This window comes from Callithrix jacchus, chromosome 5 (genome assembly GCF_049354715.1).
Source record: "Callithrix jacchus isolate 240 chromosome 5, calJac240_pri, whole genome shotgun sequence".
NCBI lineage: Eukaryota > Metazoa > Chordata > Mammalia > Primates > Cebidae > Callithrix > Callithrix jacchus.
In genome coordinates, this window is record NC_133506.1 from 88290335 (window position 1) to 88308660 (window position 18326).

Below are 18326 nucleotides of genomic sequence, written 5' to 3' on the forward strand. Positions count from 1 at the left end.
GAGGAGTATGAGTGAATTAATGGAACTGAAGAATACAATACAGGAAATCCGAGAAGTATGCATAGGTTTAAACACTTGAATTGTTCAAGCAGAAGAAGGGATATCAGAGGTCAAAGTCCAACTTAATGAAATAAAACGTGAAGAAAAGATTAGAGAAAAAAGGATAAAAAGGAATGAGCAAAGTCTCCAAGAAATGTGGGACTATGTGAAAAGACCAAATTTACGTTTGATAGGTGTACCTGAATGCTACGGAGAGAATGAATCCAAGCTGGAAAATACCCTTCAGGAAAATTTTCCTAAACTAGCAAAGCAGGTCAATATTCAACCCCAGGTAATACAGAGAACCCACAAAGATATTCCTCAAGAAGAGCAACCCCAAGGCACATAATCGTTAGATTCACCAGGGTTGAAACGAAGGAGAAAATACTAAGGGCAGCCAGAGAGAAAGGTCAGGTTACCCACAAAGGCAAGCCTATCAGACTTACAGCAGATCTCTCAGCAGAAACTCTACAAGCCAGAAGAGAGTGGGGGCCAATATTCAACATCCTCAAAGAACAGAACCTTCAGCCCAGAATTTCATATCCAGCCAAACTAAACTTCACAACTGAAGGAAAAATAAAATCTTTTATGAACAAGCAGGAACTCAGATTTTATTACCACTAGGCCTGCTTTACAAGAGCTTCTGAAAGAAGCATTACACATAGAAAGAAACAACCAGTATTAGCCCTTCTAAAAATATACCAAAAAGTAAAGAGCACCAACGTAAAGAAGAATTTATACCAACAAATGGATAAAACAGCCAGTCAACATCAAATGGCAGTAACCCTAAATTTAAATCGACCAAATCCCCCAATCAAAAGACACAGCCAAAACCCAACGGCATGTTACATCCAGACCTGTTTCACGTGCAAGGATACACAAAGACTCAAAACAAAGGGATGGAGAAAGATTTACCAACCAAATGGAGAGCAGAAATAAATAATAAATAAATAAAAAGCAGGAGTTGCAAATCTCGTATCGGATAAAATAGATTTTAAAGCAACAAAGATAGAGTGGTAAAAGGATCAATGCAACAACAAGAGCTAACGATCCTAACACCCAGATACATAAAGACTTAGACTCAATGAGACAGAAAATTAATAAGGATATCAAGGACTCGAACTCAGATCCAGAACAAGTAAACTTAATAGCTATTTATAGAGCTCCCCACTTCAAATACACAAAATATACATTCTAGTCAATACCACATCACACCTACTCATAAGTTTAAATGAAACATTGATTGGCCATTATTAATATCCAATTTTTTTCAGAATAAAGCAATATTTCCGTTTACTCTTCCTCTTTCTTCCTCTCCTTTATTTATTTATTTTTTTTCTTTCCTTCTCTCAAAAAAAGAAATCAACTTGTAAACCTCTAGATCCAGGTCGGCAATGTCTCTCTCATTGCTTGATTTCATTCCTCCCCTTCCCTCCCTCCCTCCCTCCCTCCCTCCCTCCCTCCCTCCTTCCACCCTTCTTCCCTTCCTTCCTTCATCCCTTCCTTCCTCCCTACCATCCTCCTTCCCTCCCTTTCTGCCTTCCTCCCTCCCCCCCCAAAAAATGAGTAGAGTTCTATAATTGTAACAGAGATTAAAATATTTACTATCTGGCCCATTAGTGAAAAAGTTTGCTGATCCTTGTTCTATAATGTCGAGCCAGTTGACACAGTCATTACAGTTTTTGCTAATTTTTTCTTTATCTCATCAGAGTCTCTGCTTATGGCAGGGCAGTCTTCTTCCTATCCATGCTTAGATTAAGTAAATTATCATGGTAGTCTTAGTAAATGATTTGATTTAGTAAATGATATGATATCAAATGATATCATTTTATAAAATGATATGATGTGATTCATCAGATCATATTAACTCTCATATTAGACCCCTACAATAGATTTCAATAGGTTTTAGAATAAAGTTCAGAGTTTTTCACTAGGCCTATCAGTCCTTGATAATATGAACACTGCCTTCCTCTCCAGCCCCACTTTTAAAATTTAGCACTCCCTGGCCTTTCTTTTCAGTTTTATTACTGGTCTTGTCAACTCCCTTCATCACAGATTCCGTCCAATTCCCCTTTTATCTTTATAGTACACATCACTCTTTGAGTTATTTTACTTTGCTTGGTTTTGTTTTTCATTTGTCTTCCCCAATAAATATAAGCCTTATAAGTTCACTCTCTTAATCCCAGCATCTAGAGTGTTGCCTGAAAATTCTTAGGGTTTCAATTAATATTTGTTGCATTAATGAATATACTGTTTTCTCTGACCTGCTCTCACTTGCCCTCAACTTCATCTTCCTGTGGTATTAATTTTCCTAAAGGATTAATTAGAACTTAGTTTGACAGGACCTGATCTGACTTCTCTTCTCTGGCATTTTTCCTTATAACTCTTGCTCAGAAACTGTCTACTTTATCAGAGTCAGACTTTCTAATGCCTTATATTTTCTGTACCCTTTTGATTATGACATTTACCCTGTGTAGAATAAACTTGCCATTTATACTTGAGTCATCTCTTTTTTAAAAAAATTATTTATTTTTTTGAGATAGGGTCTTGCTTTGTCACTCAGGCTGGAGTACTGTGGTGATCATAGCTCACTTCAACCTAAAACTCCTGGGCCGACTGATCCTCCTATCTCAGCCTCTCAGATACCTGGGATTACAGACATGTGCCACCATGCCTGGCTAATTTTTGTATTAGTTTGTACAGATGGATTCTCACCATCTTGCTCAGGCTGATCTTAAACTCCTGGCTTCAAGTGAGCCTCACGACTCAGCCTCCCAAATTGTTGGGATTATAGGTATGAACCACCATGCCCAGCCAGATCATCTCTTTAAATCATCCTCAATCAGTCCAACTTACATCTCACCCTGGTTCACAGTGATCATTCTCTGCCTCACCTACTATAGTGCTTATTTAGTGCCTGTTTCCTTAATGCAAAACTTAATAATGTAATGCCTTGTATTGTTTATGAACTTTCTAGTAATTCTTCCCTAAATATAGTCTATCTTAAGAGTAAAGAATAGATACTTCCTTTTATTCCTGCAGCAGTTCATACTGCTACTGTATTTACATACATATATAATGTGTGTGTGTACAGCCACTTGCATGTGTTCAGTGTTTCACAGAGGAAAAGGATTTTTATATGCATGATCTAATTTAATCTGCATCAAAATATATGAGAGACTTTATAGGTGAGATATTAAAAGTCTTGCCCAAGATTATACAGCTAGTAGGAATAGCAGTCATGGAATTCTCACCCTATGTATTTTGCTGTCACTGAATAAATGAGACAGTTGAGTGGAATTAAGTCTAAACTGAGATCTGAAACTCTCTTTTCTTTGAAGTAACAACTCAGATGTTAGATATTTTAAGTTGTGAAGGATTACATCAGAGCAACAAGTAACCAAGAATTTGATGGCTTCTTGTGCTAGAGTTGAGAAATATTTTGAGAAATTTTTGTAAGTTTTTGCTCTTTGATTTTTTTCTTGTTTTTCATGGAAACATGTTAAATACAGGTTCCAGTTATGTATTATGGGTTGATTTGTCAGTTTCTTGTATGTTTTATTATTTGAAAAATCATTCTATTAGACATTAAATGTAAACTAAACTTATTACCATTAGTGTTTGTCCATGGCTTTCCTCACTAATAACTGTATGTTAATATAGTTGATGGTAATTTTTTTTAAAGTATGTATGCTGTAGAACTTGGTCTCAACCATTTCTGCTCACACATTCCTACAGTATTTACTGAAAATGTTAGGGATTCTCTACTAGAGTGGCATATGTGATGATTAGAAGTCAGAGAATGAAGTTTCATAGTGTCTCCCGGTTGTGGACACCTTCTTCATTTTTACTATATTCAGGTAGAATCTTTAGGGATGTGTAAGTGGGGAGAAAGGTTGGAAGGTAGAATGGAATGACAAATAGTGAAGGCTGTTGAAGAATTTCAGCAATTAGGTGCCAAATACAGTCTTTAAATAAGAGATCAGGGGCCAGGCATGGTAGCTCATGTCTGTAATCCCAGCATTTTCGGAGGCTGAGGTGGGCAGATCACTTGAGGCCAGGAGTTTAAGACAAGTCTGGGCAACATGGCAAAATTATGTCTCTACTAAAAATACAAAAATTAGCTGAGTGTTGTAGCGCACGCCTGTAATCCCAGCTACTCGGAAGGCTGAGGCAGGAGAATTGCTTGAACCTGGGAGGTTGAGGCTGCAGTGATCCTTAATCACACCACTGCACTCCAGCCTGGGTGAGTGAGACCCTGTCTCAAAAATATAAGAAAATAAAAGATCAGCATGAATTGGTTAGATACCTTTGTCCTTCCATGATTCTATAATATCTGTTCCTGGTGACCTTTGATTTCGTATCCTGTAAACCTCCCTTTTATTTTTGTTCACTTCTTTTAGCCACATTAACTACTTCCTGCTTTAGGATACTTATGCATACTGTTCTCTCTACCTAGAATGTTAGTTAGCTCCTGTACTTCACTGAGGTCTTTAATCAGAAATCACCACCTCAGTGAAGTCTTTCCTGGCCACCAGATCTAAGACTCTAACGCCTTCTTCATGTCACCTTTTTATTTTGTCCTTCCTTTTAAATTTTGTCTCTGTAGCAATTATCATTATTTATCTTCTGTCTTGTTTTTCTGCTTATCTGTCTTTCCTACTGGAATACAAGTTTCATAAGTCTACTCTTTTACACTGCTGTATTCTCAGCACTTGCCTAGCACATAGCAAGTACTCAGTAATATTTGTTTTATGAATGAAAACATTTTTTATAACATTTTAAGGATGATAACTCTGGCATCAGTGTATAGAATGGACTGCAGTGAGGAAATACTAATTAAGAGACAATGAAAAGGCTAAAGAAGTGACAGTAGGAATAAAAAGAGGATACAAAAGGAAGAAATTTTTGAGGTAGAATAAATAAGGTTTGTTTACTAGAGTGGCTGGAAAGTAAAAAGAATGGGAGGAAATAATTTGTTGTGAAATTTCTGGTTAGAGACTAGCTGACTGGTACATTGCACTGTTCCAGGCCCATATTGGATATTCAGTGATCATATATTGAATGAATAACTATTCAGAGATAAACTGTTATCGTTTGCACTAAATTTTGCTTTCAAAGGAATTTATTTACTCTGTGGTTTATTTCCATTCTGAGTTTCTTTCTAAATTACCCTTATTCCAACTTTAGGAGTATGCTTCCCCAGGACTTTAAGACAATTTTAAATGTTACAAGCCCTTTTAGCACTGTACTGCAATATTTTAGCCTAAAGATTTAATCCCTGAGCATCTACTTTCATAGGTTGGTACTTTTTTTTTTTTTTTTCATTTCAGTTCCTTCTTTATTTTTTATTTATTATTTTTTTAAAAATTTTTTATTGCATTTTAGGTTTTGGGGTACATGAGCAGAACATGCAAGACAGTTGCGTAGGTACACACATGGCAGTGTGTTTTGCTTCCTTTCTCCCCTTCACCCACATTTGGCATTTCTCCCCAGGCTATCCCTCCCCACCTCCCCTCCCACTGGCCCTCCCCTTTTCCCCCCAATAGACCCCAGTGTTTAGTACTCCCCTCCCTGTGTCCATGTGTTCTCATTCTTCATCACCCGCCTATGAGTGAAAATATGCGGTGTTTCATTTTCTGTTCTTGTGTCAGTTTGCTGAGGATGATATTCTCCAGATTCATCCATGTCCCCACAAACGACACAAACTCATCATTTCTGATTGCTGCATAATATTCCATGGTGTATATGTGCCACATTTTTCCAATCCAGTCTATTATCAATGGGCATTTGGGTTGATTCCAGGTCTTTGCTATTGTAAACAGTGCTGCAATGAACATTCGTGTACATGTGTCCTTATAGTAGGACGATTTATAGTCCTTTGGATATATACCCAGTAATGGGATTGCTGGGTCAAATGGAATTTCTATTTCTAAGGCCTTGAGGAATTGCCACACTGTCTTCCACAATGGTTGAACTAATTTACACTCCCACCAACAGTGTAAAAGTGTTCCTTTTTCTCCACATCCTCTCCAGCATCTGTTGTCTCCATATTTTTTAATGATCGCCATTCTAACTGGCGTGAGATGGTATCTCAATGTGGTTTTGATTTGCATCTCTCTGATGACCAGTGACGATGAGCATTTTTTCATATGACTGTTGGCCTCATATATGTCTTCTTTCGTAAAGTGTCTGTTCATATCCTTTGCCCACTTTTGAATGGGCGTGTTTGTTTTTTTCCTGTAAATCCATTTGAGTTCTTTGTAAATTCTGGATATCAGCCCTTTGTCAGATGGGTAAACGGCAAAAATTTTTTCCCATTCTGTTGGTTGCCGATTCACTCTAGTGACTGTTTCTTTTGCCGTGCAGAAGCTGTGGAGTTTGATTAGGTCCCATTTGTCTATTTTGGCTTTTGTTGCCAATGCTTTTGGTGTTTTGTTCATGAAGTCCTTGCCTACTCCTATGTCCTGGATAGTTTTGCCTAGATTTCCTTCTAGGGTTTTGATGGTGCCAGGTCTTATGTTTAAGTCTTTGATCCATCTGGAGTTAATTTTAGTGTAAGGTGTCAGGAAGGGGTCCAGTTTCTGCTTTCTGCACATGGCTAGCCAGTTTTCCCAACACCATTTGTTAAACAGGGAATCCTTTCTTCATTGTCAAAGATTGTATAGTTGTAGATATGTTGTGTTGCCTCCACTGCCTCTGTTTTGTTCCATTGGTCTATATCTCCGTTTTGGTACCAGTACCATGCTGTTTTGATTACTGTAGCCTTGTAGTATAGTTTGAAATCTGGTAGTGTGATGCCCCCCGCTGTGTTCTTTTTGCTTAGAATTGACTTGGCTATGCGGGCTCTCTTTTGGTTCCATATGAAGTTCATGGTGGTTTTTTTCAGTTCTGTGAAGAAAGTCAATGGTAGCTTGATTGGGATAGCGTTGATTCTGTAAATTACTTTGGGCAGTATAGCCATTTTCACGATATTAATTCTTCCTAACCATGAGCATGGAATGTTTCTCCATCTGTTTGTGTCCTCTCTGATTTCGTTGAGCAGTGGTTTGTAGTTCTCCTTGAAGAGGTTGGTACTTTTAAGGTTAACTGCATCCCTCCATGTTGGTGAAGAAGGAAGATGGACAGTAATATAAGGCTTATGCGGTTAGCACAAGTCATTTTGTAACTAGTTCTTTCCTATTTAAAGGAAGTAAATTTTCATTCTTCTATTTAGTTTCTTCCTATCCTCAACTTGTACAAGGCACTTGAAATTTAAAATAGTTATTTCTTAGTACGAATTGAAGTTTCCCTGATAAAACTGCTTTCAGAAATGATCAATTCACATTTTAAACAATAAATTTTTAAAGGATTAAATTAAGCAATTTAAACTGGCTTAGTTTGGGCACTGTTGCTGAAGATCAGTTACTGTAGAAATCAAAGTCTGTATCAGTATGCCCCTTATAATTCTACATTTAGAAATATCAGAGTGTGCAATGAAGAAAAATAAATATTTGAGTAATAGACTAATTTTTGATTTTTTAAAAAGGGATTTAAATAATGAGTTAAATATATGATTTCGTCCTTAATATGCTATTTTCATAGGTATATTTTGATATAGAATAATGTTTGCACCAAATTAAAGTAATAAATTATTTTAGTACTGTCAGAATTTTCATCTGAATATATTTAGTTTTTTTGTTTTCTTAGGGAACTTTAAATATTTCAAAGAAAAACCTCTTGATAACAGATTTGTGCTTTTGCAAATTTATGGTATTCTGTAACATCCCATGGTCTCCTATGCGTAATATAATCATGCTTCTGGTTTTTTTGAGATACCTGGGAATTTTATTGAAAACCCATACATGTACTCATAATAGTGAAAAGCTAATGATAGAACCAAAAATGAATGTAATATAAAGGAGCAAATGATAGTTTTAAAATTAGTATGGTACAGCAATCATAGACTCCTTGTTTTCAAGGGTTTCTAGAATACATTTCTATAAATGAGAAGCATCTTCCTTACATGTTTTATTCCTTATGTTAAAGAAAATCAGTAACAAAAAATTTGACCTTAAAAACAGGTTCCACACTCTCCACTTCATTCCATTTTCATAGGTTTTCTTTTTTTTTCTATTCTGGTTTTATTGGATTCCCTGGAGAAAATAGGTTAACTTGCTTTTTTCCAGATTTAGAGTGCTCTGACCTACAGTCATGATTCTTTCATTTGTCACTAAGAATCTTGCCATCAAAAGTTCTGGTTCTTTAGAGGAGCCCCCAAATGGATTTTTAATACCTTACAGAGATAGAAAATAAGCTGGTCATGTCCATAAACCAAGAATGAACAAGGTAGGGTTTGCTTTTTCCTCTAATATTAATTTTAAAATATTGCATCTGTATTATATTGAAGAAACAAGTAACACTGAAAATGTTAGATTAGAACGAGAGACAATGTTTTGCTTGTAGTATATGGGAAGTAAAACTTTACTTCTACTTTCAGAGTCTCCAGCTGGACCTGAGAATTAAATTGACATTAGACAAATTAATAGGGGAAAAGCATACAGACTTTTACATGTGTGCCTTCATAGGAAAATGATGACCCAGACATGTATGTACTAAGTTGGACAAAAAGTAGTAAATTGTAAAAAATGTAAAAAGACACAAGGGGTTGGGCTAGAGCAGTTAATCATGGAGAAACGATTAGGAAGATTTGGGGCTAGTTTTGCAAGGTTGGTTAGTTCAGATTTGCCTCATCTCCCCATCTCCGGTGATAAGAATATTTCTTTTCTCCTGGTACAGGAAGAACAAGTTTTACATCGGAGTTTCATCTCCACTTTTCAGGAAGAAAAAGGAAAGTTAGAATTCCCTTCTTGCATCTGCTGGTTTTCAAGTGCCTTTAACTCAAAATAATTCTTATGCCAAAGTATTGGGATGGCATATTCTGCTATCTTTCATATGGTAACTTCATGGCTCAGTAACTTTCTAATGAAATGCCTTTTATAAAACTACTTCATATATTTGCAGGCCAGTGTTGCTATCAGAAAATAAAAAAGGAAAGAAAAACAATTACTTCATGTGGTCAGTAGAATATATCAGTGAAATAATATTGGAAAAAGATACATGATAAAGATATAACATTCATTTATACAAAAATGGTTTTACTATTTTCACTGGAACCGATGGTAATGAAATGTCCTTATGTATTTGAAGATTTAAACTTGGAAAAAATACTTTGTTCATTTCTTCATATGGTTGATTTAGATTCAGCATACATTTATTAAATGTTTGTTATGCACCATGTTAAGCACTTTAACCAGAATTATGCTCGTATATTACACAGCCTACATTAGTTTGAAATGTGTGTAAAAATTTGAAAATTTTGGGATTATTTTCTTTTTGCTCACTAAAGATTTTATTTTTGGACCTCATAGTTTTGATTAGGAAGGAACTTTGTAAATAACATTTATAATTATTGTAAAGCTGCTTAACCAGTAGTTTATGCCAGACCAAAGGTGTTACTGAGAACAGAGACTTATCTATTTTGATCCTTGGTCTATAGCATAATATTTTATAATGCATATTCGTTAAGTGGCATACATTTTCTGAAAAACTCATAACATTATTCTGGTCTTAGGTTTTGTGATTTAAAAAAATTAGATATAACTAGTTTTCAATCATTTTGAAATAATTTAGAAACCCTTTAGAACAGTGCTGTTCAGTACAACTTTCTATAATGATAGATATATTTTATAAATCTGCATTGTCTTGTACTGTAATGGAAAGAACTTATGGCTACCTCCAGTTTAGGTTCATTAATTGACTCCACAAAGATTTCTTAGTGCTTACTATGTATCAGAAATTGTGATACATGATGGAGATATTTACTAGTCTCAGGGAGCTCAAAGTTTAATAAAGGAGGGAGATTTCTGAACCATAGTAACAATATACTTGGAGAATAGGCTGGGAGGAGAGGAGAATGCAAGTTGAATTATAAAGGACAAGTTAATAGGGGTCCAAATAGAAAAAGCAGCATTTGCTAGTAAATGGAGAGAGGAGATTATATGGTCTATTCTAGTCACTGCAATAATTCTTTCCATTTCTGGAACCTAGGGTGAGTAAGAAAGTTGCTAAAAAGTATGGACAGTTTATCACAGGAATCACTCATCAGTTAATGATATGCTTTGTGTGCCATGCTAAATACTTTGGATTATATCCTTAAAGCTGCAAGTGAGCCACTGCAGGGTTTTAAACTGGTAAGTAAAAATGATCTTAACATCTAAGCTTAGTCCTGACCTCATAGTTATTAAACTTGAACTTTTTAGAGGAAATATGAATATTATGTTAAAAATTTGAGTTTGATTAGATTCTGTATCATCTCCTCCCTAGTCAGTTTTATTTGCCATTGTGGTAGTTAGGATGGTTAGAATTACTAGAGATCCAATTTAAAATACTGAGACATTGAAGGGGATTTATGCATTTATATAACTAAGAATTCCAGAAGTAGGAAGATTGCAGGTAAATTAATTCTGAAGCTCAACAGCATTGCCAAAGACTCAATTTCTTTTTCCCTTTCTACTTTGCCATTTTCAGCGTATTGGTTATTGTTCTCAGGTTTGTCCTAACATAGCTGCAAGATGACTGCAGTACCTTCAGCTTTCACATCCACACACAGCATTGTTCATAGACTACTTGAACAACTAATCCCTTCTTGGGTCCCTTTTTAAACTAAGAAAAATTTTCCTAACAGACACCCACTGGTCACTCCCCCCCATTCACCTCACATTCCAGTTGGCCAGGTTATATCACTTAACCTTTCTTAAGCCAGTTAATGAAATTGCAAATGTTGTTATTGAGATTTATTTACTCATCACAGCTCAACCTCTGAGAACCAGCCTCCCTTGAAGCAAATACCTGAAATAAAATCAGGATTCTTTTAGCATGAAATAAAGGATTGGATAGGCAACTAGTGGAGTCTGCCGCTTTGTTTTCCTAACCTAGTTTTGGGCTTTATTTATTTATTTATTTGAGACGGAGTTTCACTCTTGTTACCCAGGCAGGAGTGCAATGGCGCGATCTCGGCTCACCACAACCTCCGCCTCCAGGCAATTCTCCTGCCTCAGCCTCCTGAGTAGCTGGGATTATAGGCACGAGCCACCATGCCCAGCTAATTTTTTGTATTTTTAGTGGAGATGGGGTTTCACCATGTTGACCAGGATGGTCTCAATCTCTTGATCTCGTGATCCACCTGCCTCAGCCTCCCAAAGTGCTGGGATTACAGGCTTGAGCCACCGCACCCGGTCTATGATTGTTCTTAACCAGGGGAATTCTCTTCTGCAATAAGAGTGGATGGGAGATTTTCTCCTATTTAATTTTCTTCCTAAACATAATTTTAATGACATAAATCTTTTTTGCACCTGAAAGAGGGCACATTTTTTCAAGCTCAAGTATTAGGAACATATTTGTCTGTTTTTTTGTTGTCACCTTTTATCCTAACCACAGAAGACTTGGCTGGGGAATGTTCTCTGGGAGAAAGAGAATACTGAAGAAAACATGATTTTTTCCAAAGTAAACCTGGCTGTACTATTTGCTTTAAAAATTTACATCACACTTCATGGTCTTAGCTCTGGTGTTACTCGTTTACTAGTCAGTATAGTCACTTCTTTCCTCAGAATATTATGTTACTTTGCCATTCTACTTTGTTTCCATTTTAAAAACAGACCATTCAGTCTTCCTTTCTGTCAAGCTTCCAGTGGATCCATGCTCTAAGCCTGAGGTACTATTAGATACTTCTTTCCTTTCTGTGTTATCTTTCCATCCCTGATTATAGAGTGAGCACTTAATGTGAGCCAGGTAGAGTATTGGGGAACATAGTTTAGAAATAAAAGACATAGTCTTTGCCAGATTATACTGCCTGGCATAAATAAACCAGTATTACGAAAATACAGTATGAGAAGTATTGCAATAAAGTTGTACACAGGGTACTAAGGGAGTTCCAAGGAAGGACTCAATCTCAGATTGGAGGGAAATGGAACAATTCTTGGAGGAGGTGGTGACTATCACCAAGCCTACATAGCAGTTAGCCACTTTGAGAAATGGTAAAGAGGAAATTTCAGGCACAGAGTACAGCAAGCGTAAAGACATGAAATTGTGAGAAAACTTGACACATTTTATGAACTATATATAGGTAGTTTGGTACTGTAGTTCACTCCCATTTATTATATCTATTTCTTTCTGCATGTCTATTTCATTCTCTCACAAACTTGTACTTTTGTTTCCCGTGCTATTCAGTTCAAATAGTAGAAGGCAGCTACCAACATCTGAGTTTTGTTTCTTACAGTCCAGGCACCCAGAGGAGGATACTGTTTCAGTTCTTTTGTTTTCAAATACATAAACTCATGGGTAGGTCAACCTTGGTCTTATTTAGGTATGGTGTTCATCCTTTCACAAGTTAGTTACATTTTGGACTTGGGTGTGGGTAAGGTTTATGATTATCTCAGCTTGGGTTAGCTACCTATCCCAGTGCACTTCATCTATGGTAGAGGGAGGAAGTAAATTAGTATAAGGAGTGAAAGTTTTTAAAGGACCATTCCCAGAATGGGGTGTATATGACTTTGGCTAGGCAAAATGACATGCCCATCTGTAGGAGCTATTGCAGCAGCATCCAGGCAAGAGATAGTGAGGGTCTGAACTAAGAGCATGGCAGTGGTATGGAGAAAAGATCAACTGAACTGCATGATTGATTGGGTGTAGGTCAAATAAGGAAGAGCCTTAGCCTTACTTTTTAATTTACTCAATGAAAATACTTAACGAGTGCTTCCTAGAGCTACTGGAGATAGAGCAGTGCTATGTATTAAGTTACTAAAAGAAAACCTTTTTCTCTAATCACACATTCTGATACCAAATGTGTCCCATTAAACAAGTCTCCAACTCTTCCAGTACCAACTGGGTATCCTACAATTTAATTCTGACAACCAGGAGTCAGTCAGACTCTTCAGATTGAGGATTTGTCCCACAAGACTGCCTCTCACTTAGACTCTAACTGCAAGTCCAGACCCTTGTACTTTGAACCTACAAGCTATTATTTCTAGGTGCCCATGGCTCCCTCCTTGGATTCAGTAATTTGTCAGAACAGTTCACAGAACTCAGGAAGATACTTAACATTTACCAATTTATTATAAAGGATATTACAGAGATTCCATATGAACACCCAGATGAAGAAGTACATAGGATAAGATCTGAGCACACAAGCTCTGTTCCTGTGGAATTGGGATGGGGTTGCCCCACTCTCCTGATATGAGGTTCATTGACCCAGCAACTCTGTGAACCCCATTGTTTAGGGTTTTTGTAGAGGCTTCATTATGTAGGCCTGATTGATTAAAGCATAGGCCATTGGCGATTGAACTCAATCTCCAGTCTTTTTCCCTTCCCTAGAAGTGAAATTTGAGGTGATGATGGGTTATCCAGAGGATGTTAGATACATGTTTTCAATGTAGATGAAACAGTTTTGTATGGGAAGAAGGTGCCATCTAGGACTTCATCACTAGAGAAAAGTTGACTCTCTTGTTAGGGGCTAATGCAGCTAGTGACTTTAAGTTGAAGCCAGTGCTCGTTTACTGTTTCCAAAATTCTAGGGCCCTAAAGAATTGTGCTAAATCTATTCTACCTGTGCTCTATAAATGGAACAATAAATAAAGCCTGGATGACAACATATCTATTTACAATGTGGTTTACTAAATATTTTAGGCCCACTGTTGAGATCTGCTGCTCAGAAACAAAGATAACATTCAAAATAATGCTGTCCATTAACAATGTATCTAGGCACTCAAGAGCTCTGATGGAAACATTCAAGGGGATTAATGTTATGTTCATGTCTGTGAACACAACATTCATTCTTCAGCCATAAATCAAAGAGTGAATTTGACTTTCAGGGCTTCTTATTTAAGAAATACATTTTGCAAGGCTATGGCTGCCGTAGATAGTGATTCCTGTAATGGATCTAGGCAAAGTAAATTGAAAATCTGGAAAGGATTTACCATTCTAGATGCCGTTAAGAACATTTGTGATTCATGGGAGGAGGTCAAAATGTCAACATTAACAGGAGTTTGGAAGAAGTTGATTGCAACCCCCATGGATACCTTTGAAGACTTCATTGGAGGAAGTAACTATGAATGTGTGGAAACAGTAAGAGAGCTAGATTTCGAAGTAAAGCCTGAAGATGTACTGAATTGCAGTAATCTCATGATAATACTTGAATGGATAAGCACTTACTTACAAATGTGCAGAGAAGGTGGTTTCTTGGATTATGGAGTCTATACCTGGTGAAGATGCTGTGAACATTGTTGAAATGACAACAATGGATTTAGAATATTTCGTAAACCTAGTTGATAAAACAGTGCCAGGGTTTGAAAGGATTGACTTCAATTTTGAAAGAAATTCTAGTGAGTAAAATGCCATCAAATAGTACCATGTGCTGCAGGGAAATCTTTCATGAAAGGAAGAGTTAGTTGATGTGGGAAACTTCATTTGTTGTCTTAAGAAATTGTCACAACCATGCCAGCCTTCAGAAACTAACACCTTAATCAGTCAACATCCGTCAACAATAAAGACCCTCCACCAGCAAAAAGATCCCAACTTTCTGAAGGCTCAGATGATAGGATTTTTTAGCAAGAAAGTATTTCTAATTAAGTTATATACATTTCTTTTTAGATATAATGCTGTTATAAACTTAATACAAACATAATAGACTACAGTATATTGTAAACATAACCTTTGTCTGCATTGGGCAACCAAGAAATTTGTGTGACTTGCTTTATTGCAATATTCATTTTCTTGCAGTAGTCTGGAATGAAACAAGCAGTATCTCTGAGGTATCCCATATATGACATTTGAAGACTGGCTTCTTTCACTTGGGACAATGCCTTTGAGATTCATCTGAGTTGTTGTGCCAAACAGCACTAGTGTGTGTTCCTTTTTATTGCTGAGTGGTATGCCATTGTATGAATGTATTGTTTGCTTATTTATTCACCCACTGAAGAACATTTGGATTATTTCCAATTTTAGGTGATTATGAATAGAGCCACTTTAAACATTTATGTATGGATTTTTGTGTGAGCATAAGTTTTCATATCTGTAGGGCTGATGCCTAGAAAATAGGATTGTTGGATCATATGGTAGGTGTATGTTTAACTACATAAGGAACTGCCAAAAAATTTTCCAGAGTAGCTGTATTCTTCATTCCCACCAGCAACATATGAGAGTTCCAATTGCTCCACCCCCTTGGTAGCACTTGATATTGTCAACTGTAAAAAATTTTAGCCATTTTATGCGTAGTGGTATCTCATTGCGGTTTTAATTTGCATTTCTCTAATGGTTAATGAATGTCTTTTCATGTGCTCAGCCTTTTATGTATCTTCTATGGTGAAGTGTCATCAGATCTTTTGCTCATTTTTTATTTGTTTTCTCATTGGTGAATTTTAAGAGTTCATTGTATATTCTGTATACAAGTCGTCTGCTGGATATGTGTTTTGCTTGCTTTGTTTATTCTCTTAACAGTGTTTTATTAATGTTGATTTATCTTTTTTTAATGGTTCATATTTTTGATCTCATATTTAAAAACTCTTTGCCTAACCACAGGTCATGAAGATTTCTTATATGTTTTTTCTAAAAATTTTCTATTTAGATGTATGATGTATTTTTTATATAAAGTGTGAGGTTAAGGTTGATATGTTTGGGGTTTTCTTTTGAATGGGTATGTAATTATTCCAGCACCATTGTTGAAAAGACTACACTTTTCCTTTGAATAGCCTTTGCACTGTTGCTAAAAATCAACTGGCTGTATTTATTTGGGTTTATTTCTGCACTGTTTGTTCTGTTAACTGATCTCTTTGTATTTTTTTTTGCCAGTCCTGCACTGTCTTGATTACTGTAGCTTTATAGTAAGTCTTAAAATAGGGTAGTATAATTCCTCCAACTTTGTTCTTTTTCAAAATTGTTGTAGCTATTTTAGATCTTTTGCTTTTCTATATAAATTTTAGAATCATCTTGTCTGTCTATAAAAAGGTCCTTCTGGGATTTTAGGTGGAATTACATTAAATCTATAGATCAACTGGGATAGAACATGTTTTCCATGTGGGGTCTTCCAGTACATGAACATGTTATGTTATGTCTTTCCATTTGTTTAGTTCTTCCCTGATACTTTTCATTAGCATTTGGTAGTTTCCAGCATACATATCTTCTACATGTTTCATTAGACTTACACTTCAGTATTTTTTTTAAGCTAGTGGTATGTTAGTCCCCTCTGTCCACAGGGGATACACACCACAGGCCCCAGTGGATTCCTGAAACTGCAGATAGTACCAAACCCTATATATATTTATGTCTTTTCTTATACATACATATGTACCTATGATAAAGTTTAATTTATAAATTACACATAGTAAGATACAATAATTATAATAACTAATTATAAATGAACAATTATAACAAATATGAATGTGGTCTTTTTCTCTCAAAATATCTCATTGTACTTTATTAATCCTTCTTGTGAGCTGTTGATCTGATAACCGAGATCACTATCAAGCATATCCAAATGACTAATGGACAGGTAGGATATACAGCATGGATATGCTGGAAGTTACTGACTAATGGCAGGTACAGTATACAGCAGTGGATATGGTAGAAGGGATGATTTATGTCCTGAACAGGATGGTATGAGATTTTAATACACCACTCAGTATGGAGTATAATTTAAAACTTTTAGTTTGGTAATTTCTGGTACTTTCCATTTAATATTTTCAGACTGCAGTTGACTATGGGTAACTGAAACCATGGAAAGAGAAATCACAGATAAAGACTCTTGTTTTTAAAATTTTGGTTTCTTATTGTACATTGCTAATATTTAAAACATATATATATATAGGCTGGGTGTGGAAGCTCACACTTGTAATGCCAGCACTTCTGGAGGCCGAGGCAGGTGTATCACCTGAGGTCAGGAGTTCAAGACCGGCCTGGCCAACATGGTAAAACCCTGTCTCTATGAAAAAACACAAAAATTAGGTGGGCATGGTGGCGGGTGCTTGTAATCCCAGCTACTTGGAAGGCTCAGGCAGGAGAATCACTTAACTTGGGAGGCGGAGGTTGCAGTGAGCCAAGATTGTGTCATTGCATTCCAGCCCAGGTGACAGTGTGAGATTCCATCTCAAAAAAAAAAAAGAGTAGTGAGAGTGGGTATTCTCGCCTTGTTTCCTGATCATTGGGGAGAAACATTGCTTTTCACCAAGAAATACGATGTTAGCTGTAGATATTTTATAGATGTTCTTCATCAAATTGAAGTAGTTACCCTATATTCCTAGTTTTCTTCAAGTACTAAATGTTTTTAAAATACTTTTTCTCTGATCAGGTGATAAGATCATGTGATTTTTCTTCTTTGAAGCATTAGTATGGTAGATTGCACTGAATGATTTTCAAATACTGAACTAGTCTAGCATTTCCAGGATAAACCCCACCTACTCATAGTTTATTGTTCTTTTTCTACATTACTGGATTTTGTTTGCTAATATTTTGTTGAGGCTCTTTGTTTCTATGTTCATAAAGGAATTTTGGTGTGTAGTTTTCTTTTTTTGGTAATTTCTTTATCTGGTTTGACATTCGAGTAATTCTGTCCTCATGAGTTGGGAGTATTTGCTGCTCTTTTGTTTTCTGGAAGAAATTCTAGAATTTGTGTTATTTCTTTAAATGTTTGGTAGAATGTGCCTGTTTAGTTATTTGGGCTTGGATATTTCTTTTTCATAATTTTTTAAACTATAGATTTTATTTAATAGTTATAGCAATATTCAGGTTACTGTTTCATCTTGAATGAGTTTTAGTAGTCATTATTTACTAAAAGGTGTGTTTAAAAGACCAGGCTCTGCTATAGAATAGCTTTATGACCTTGGGAAAAGTATCTTAGCCTTAAACTCTCTGTCCTTAATTTGTTAATCTGAAAAATCAAAGGTTTAGATTTGTCTTAAGATTTCTTTCAATTTTGCAAGTCTGGTAGATAAGAATTTATGTGTTTGAAGTTTGTGTGAAAGGAATGTGAGCCTCTGTTTCTTGTTTTATCTGTGATTTATTGAGCATTGATTTATTTATATTCACTTTGCCTTTTTATCAGACAAGTTCCACATTTCCTTCTCATAAATGAATTATTTGTTGATGAAAGGTATGGGTAGAGGAAAGCTTATTTATGCATGTATATATGATATGCTTATGTAAAAAAATACTTTCATAAGCTATTTCATGTGAGAAAATTAAGACACGTGTTAGTATTT

The 18326-nt window shown here is 35.9% G+C and overlaps 1 protein-coding gene across 8 annotated transcripts in view; it reads left to right on the forward strand.

Moving 5' to 3' along the window:
• The window catches only part of TANC2 (tetratricopeptide repeat, ankyrin repeat and coiled-coil containing 2), a 440895-nt gene that overhangs the window by 24701 nt on the left and 397868 nt on the right, over window positions 1-18326 (forward strand). The gene's annotated exons all lie outside the window — the stretch shown is intronic.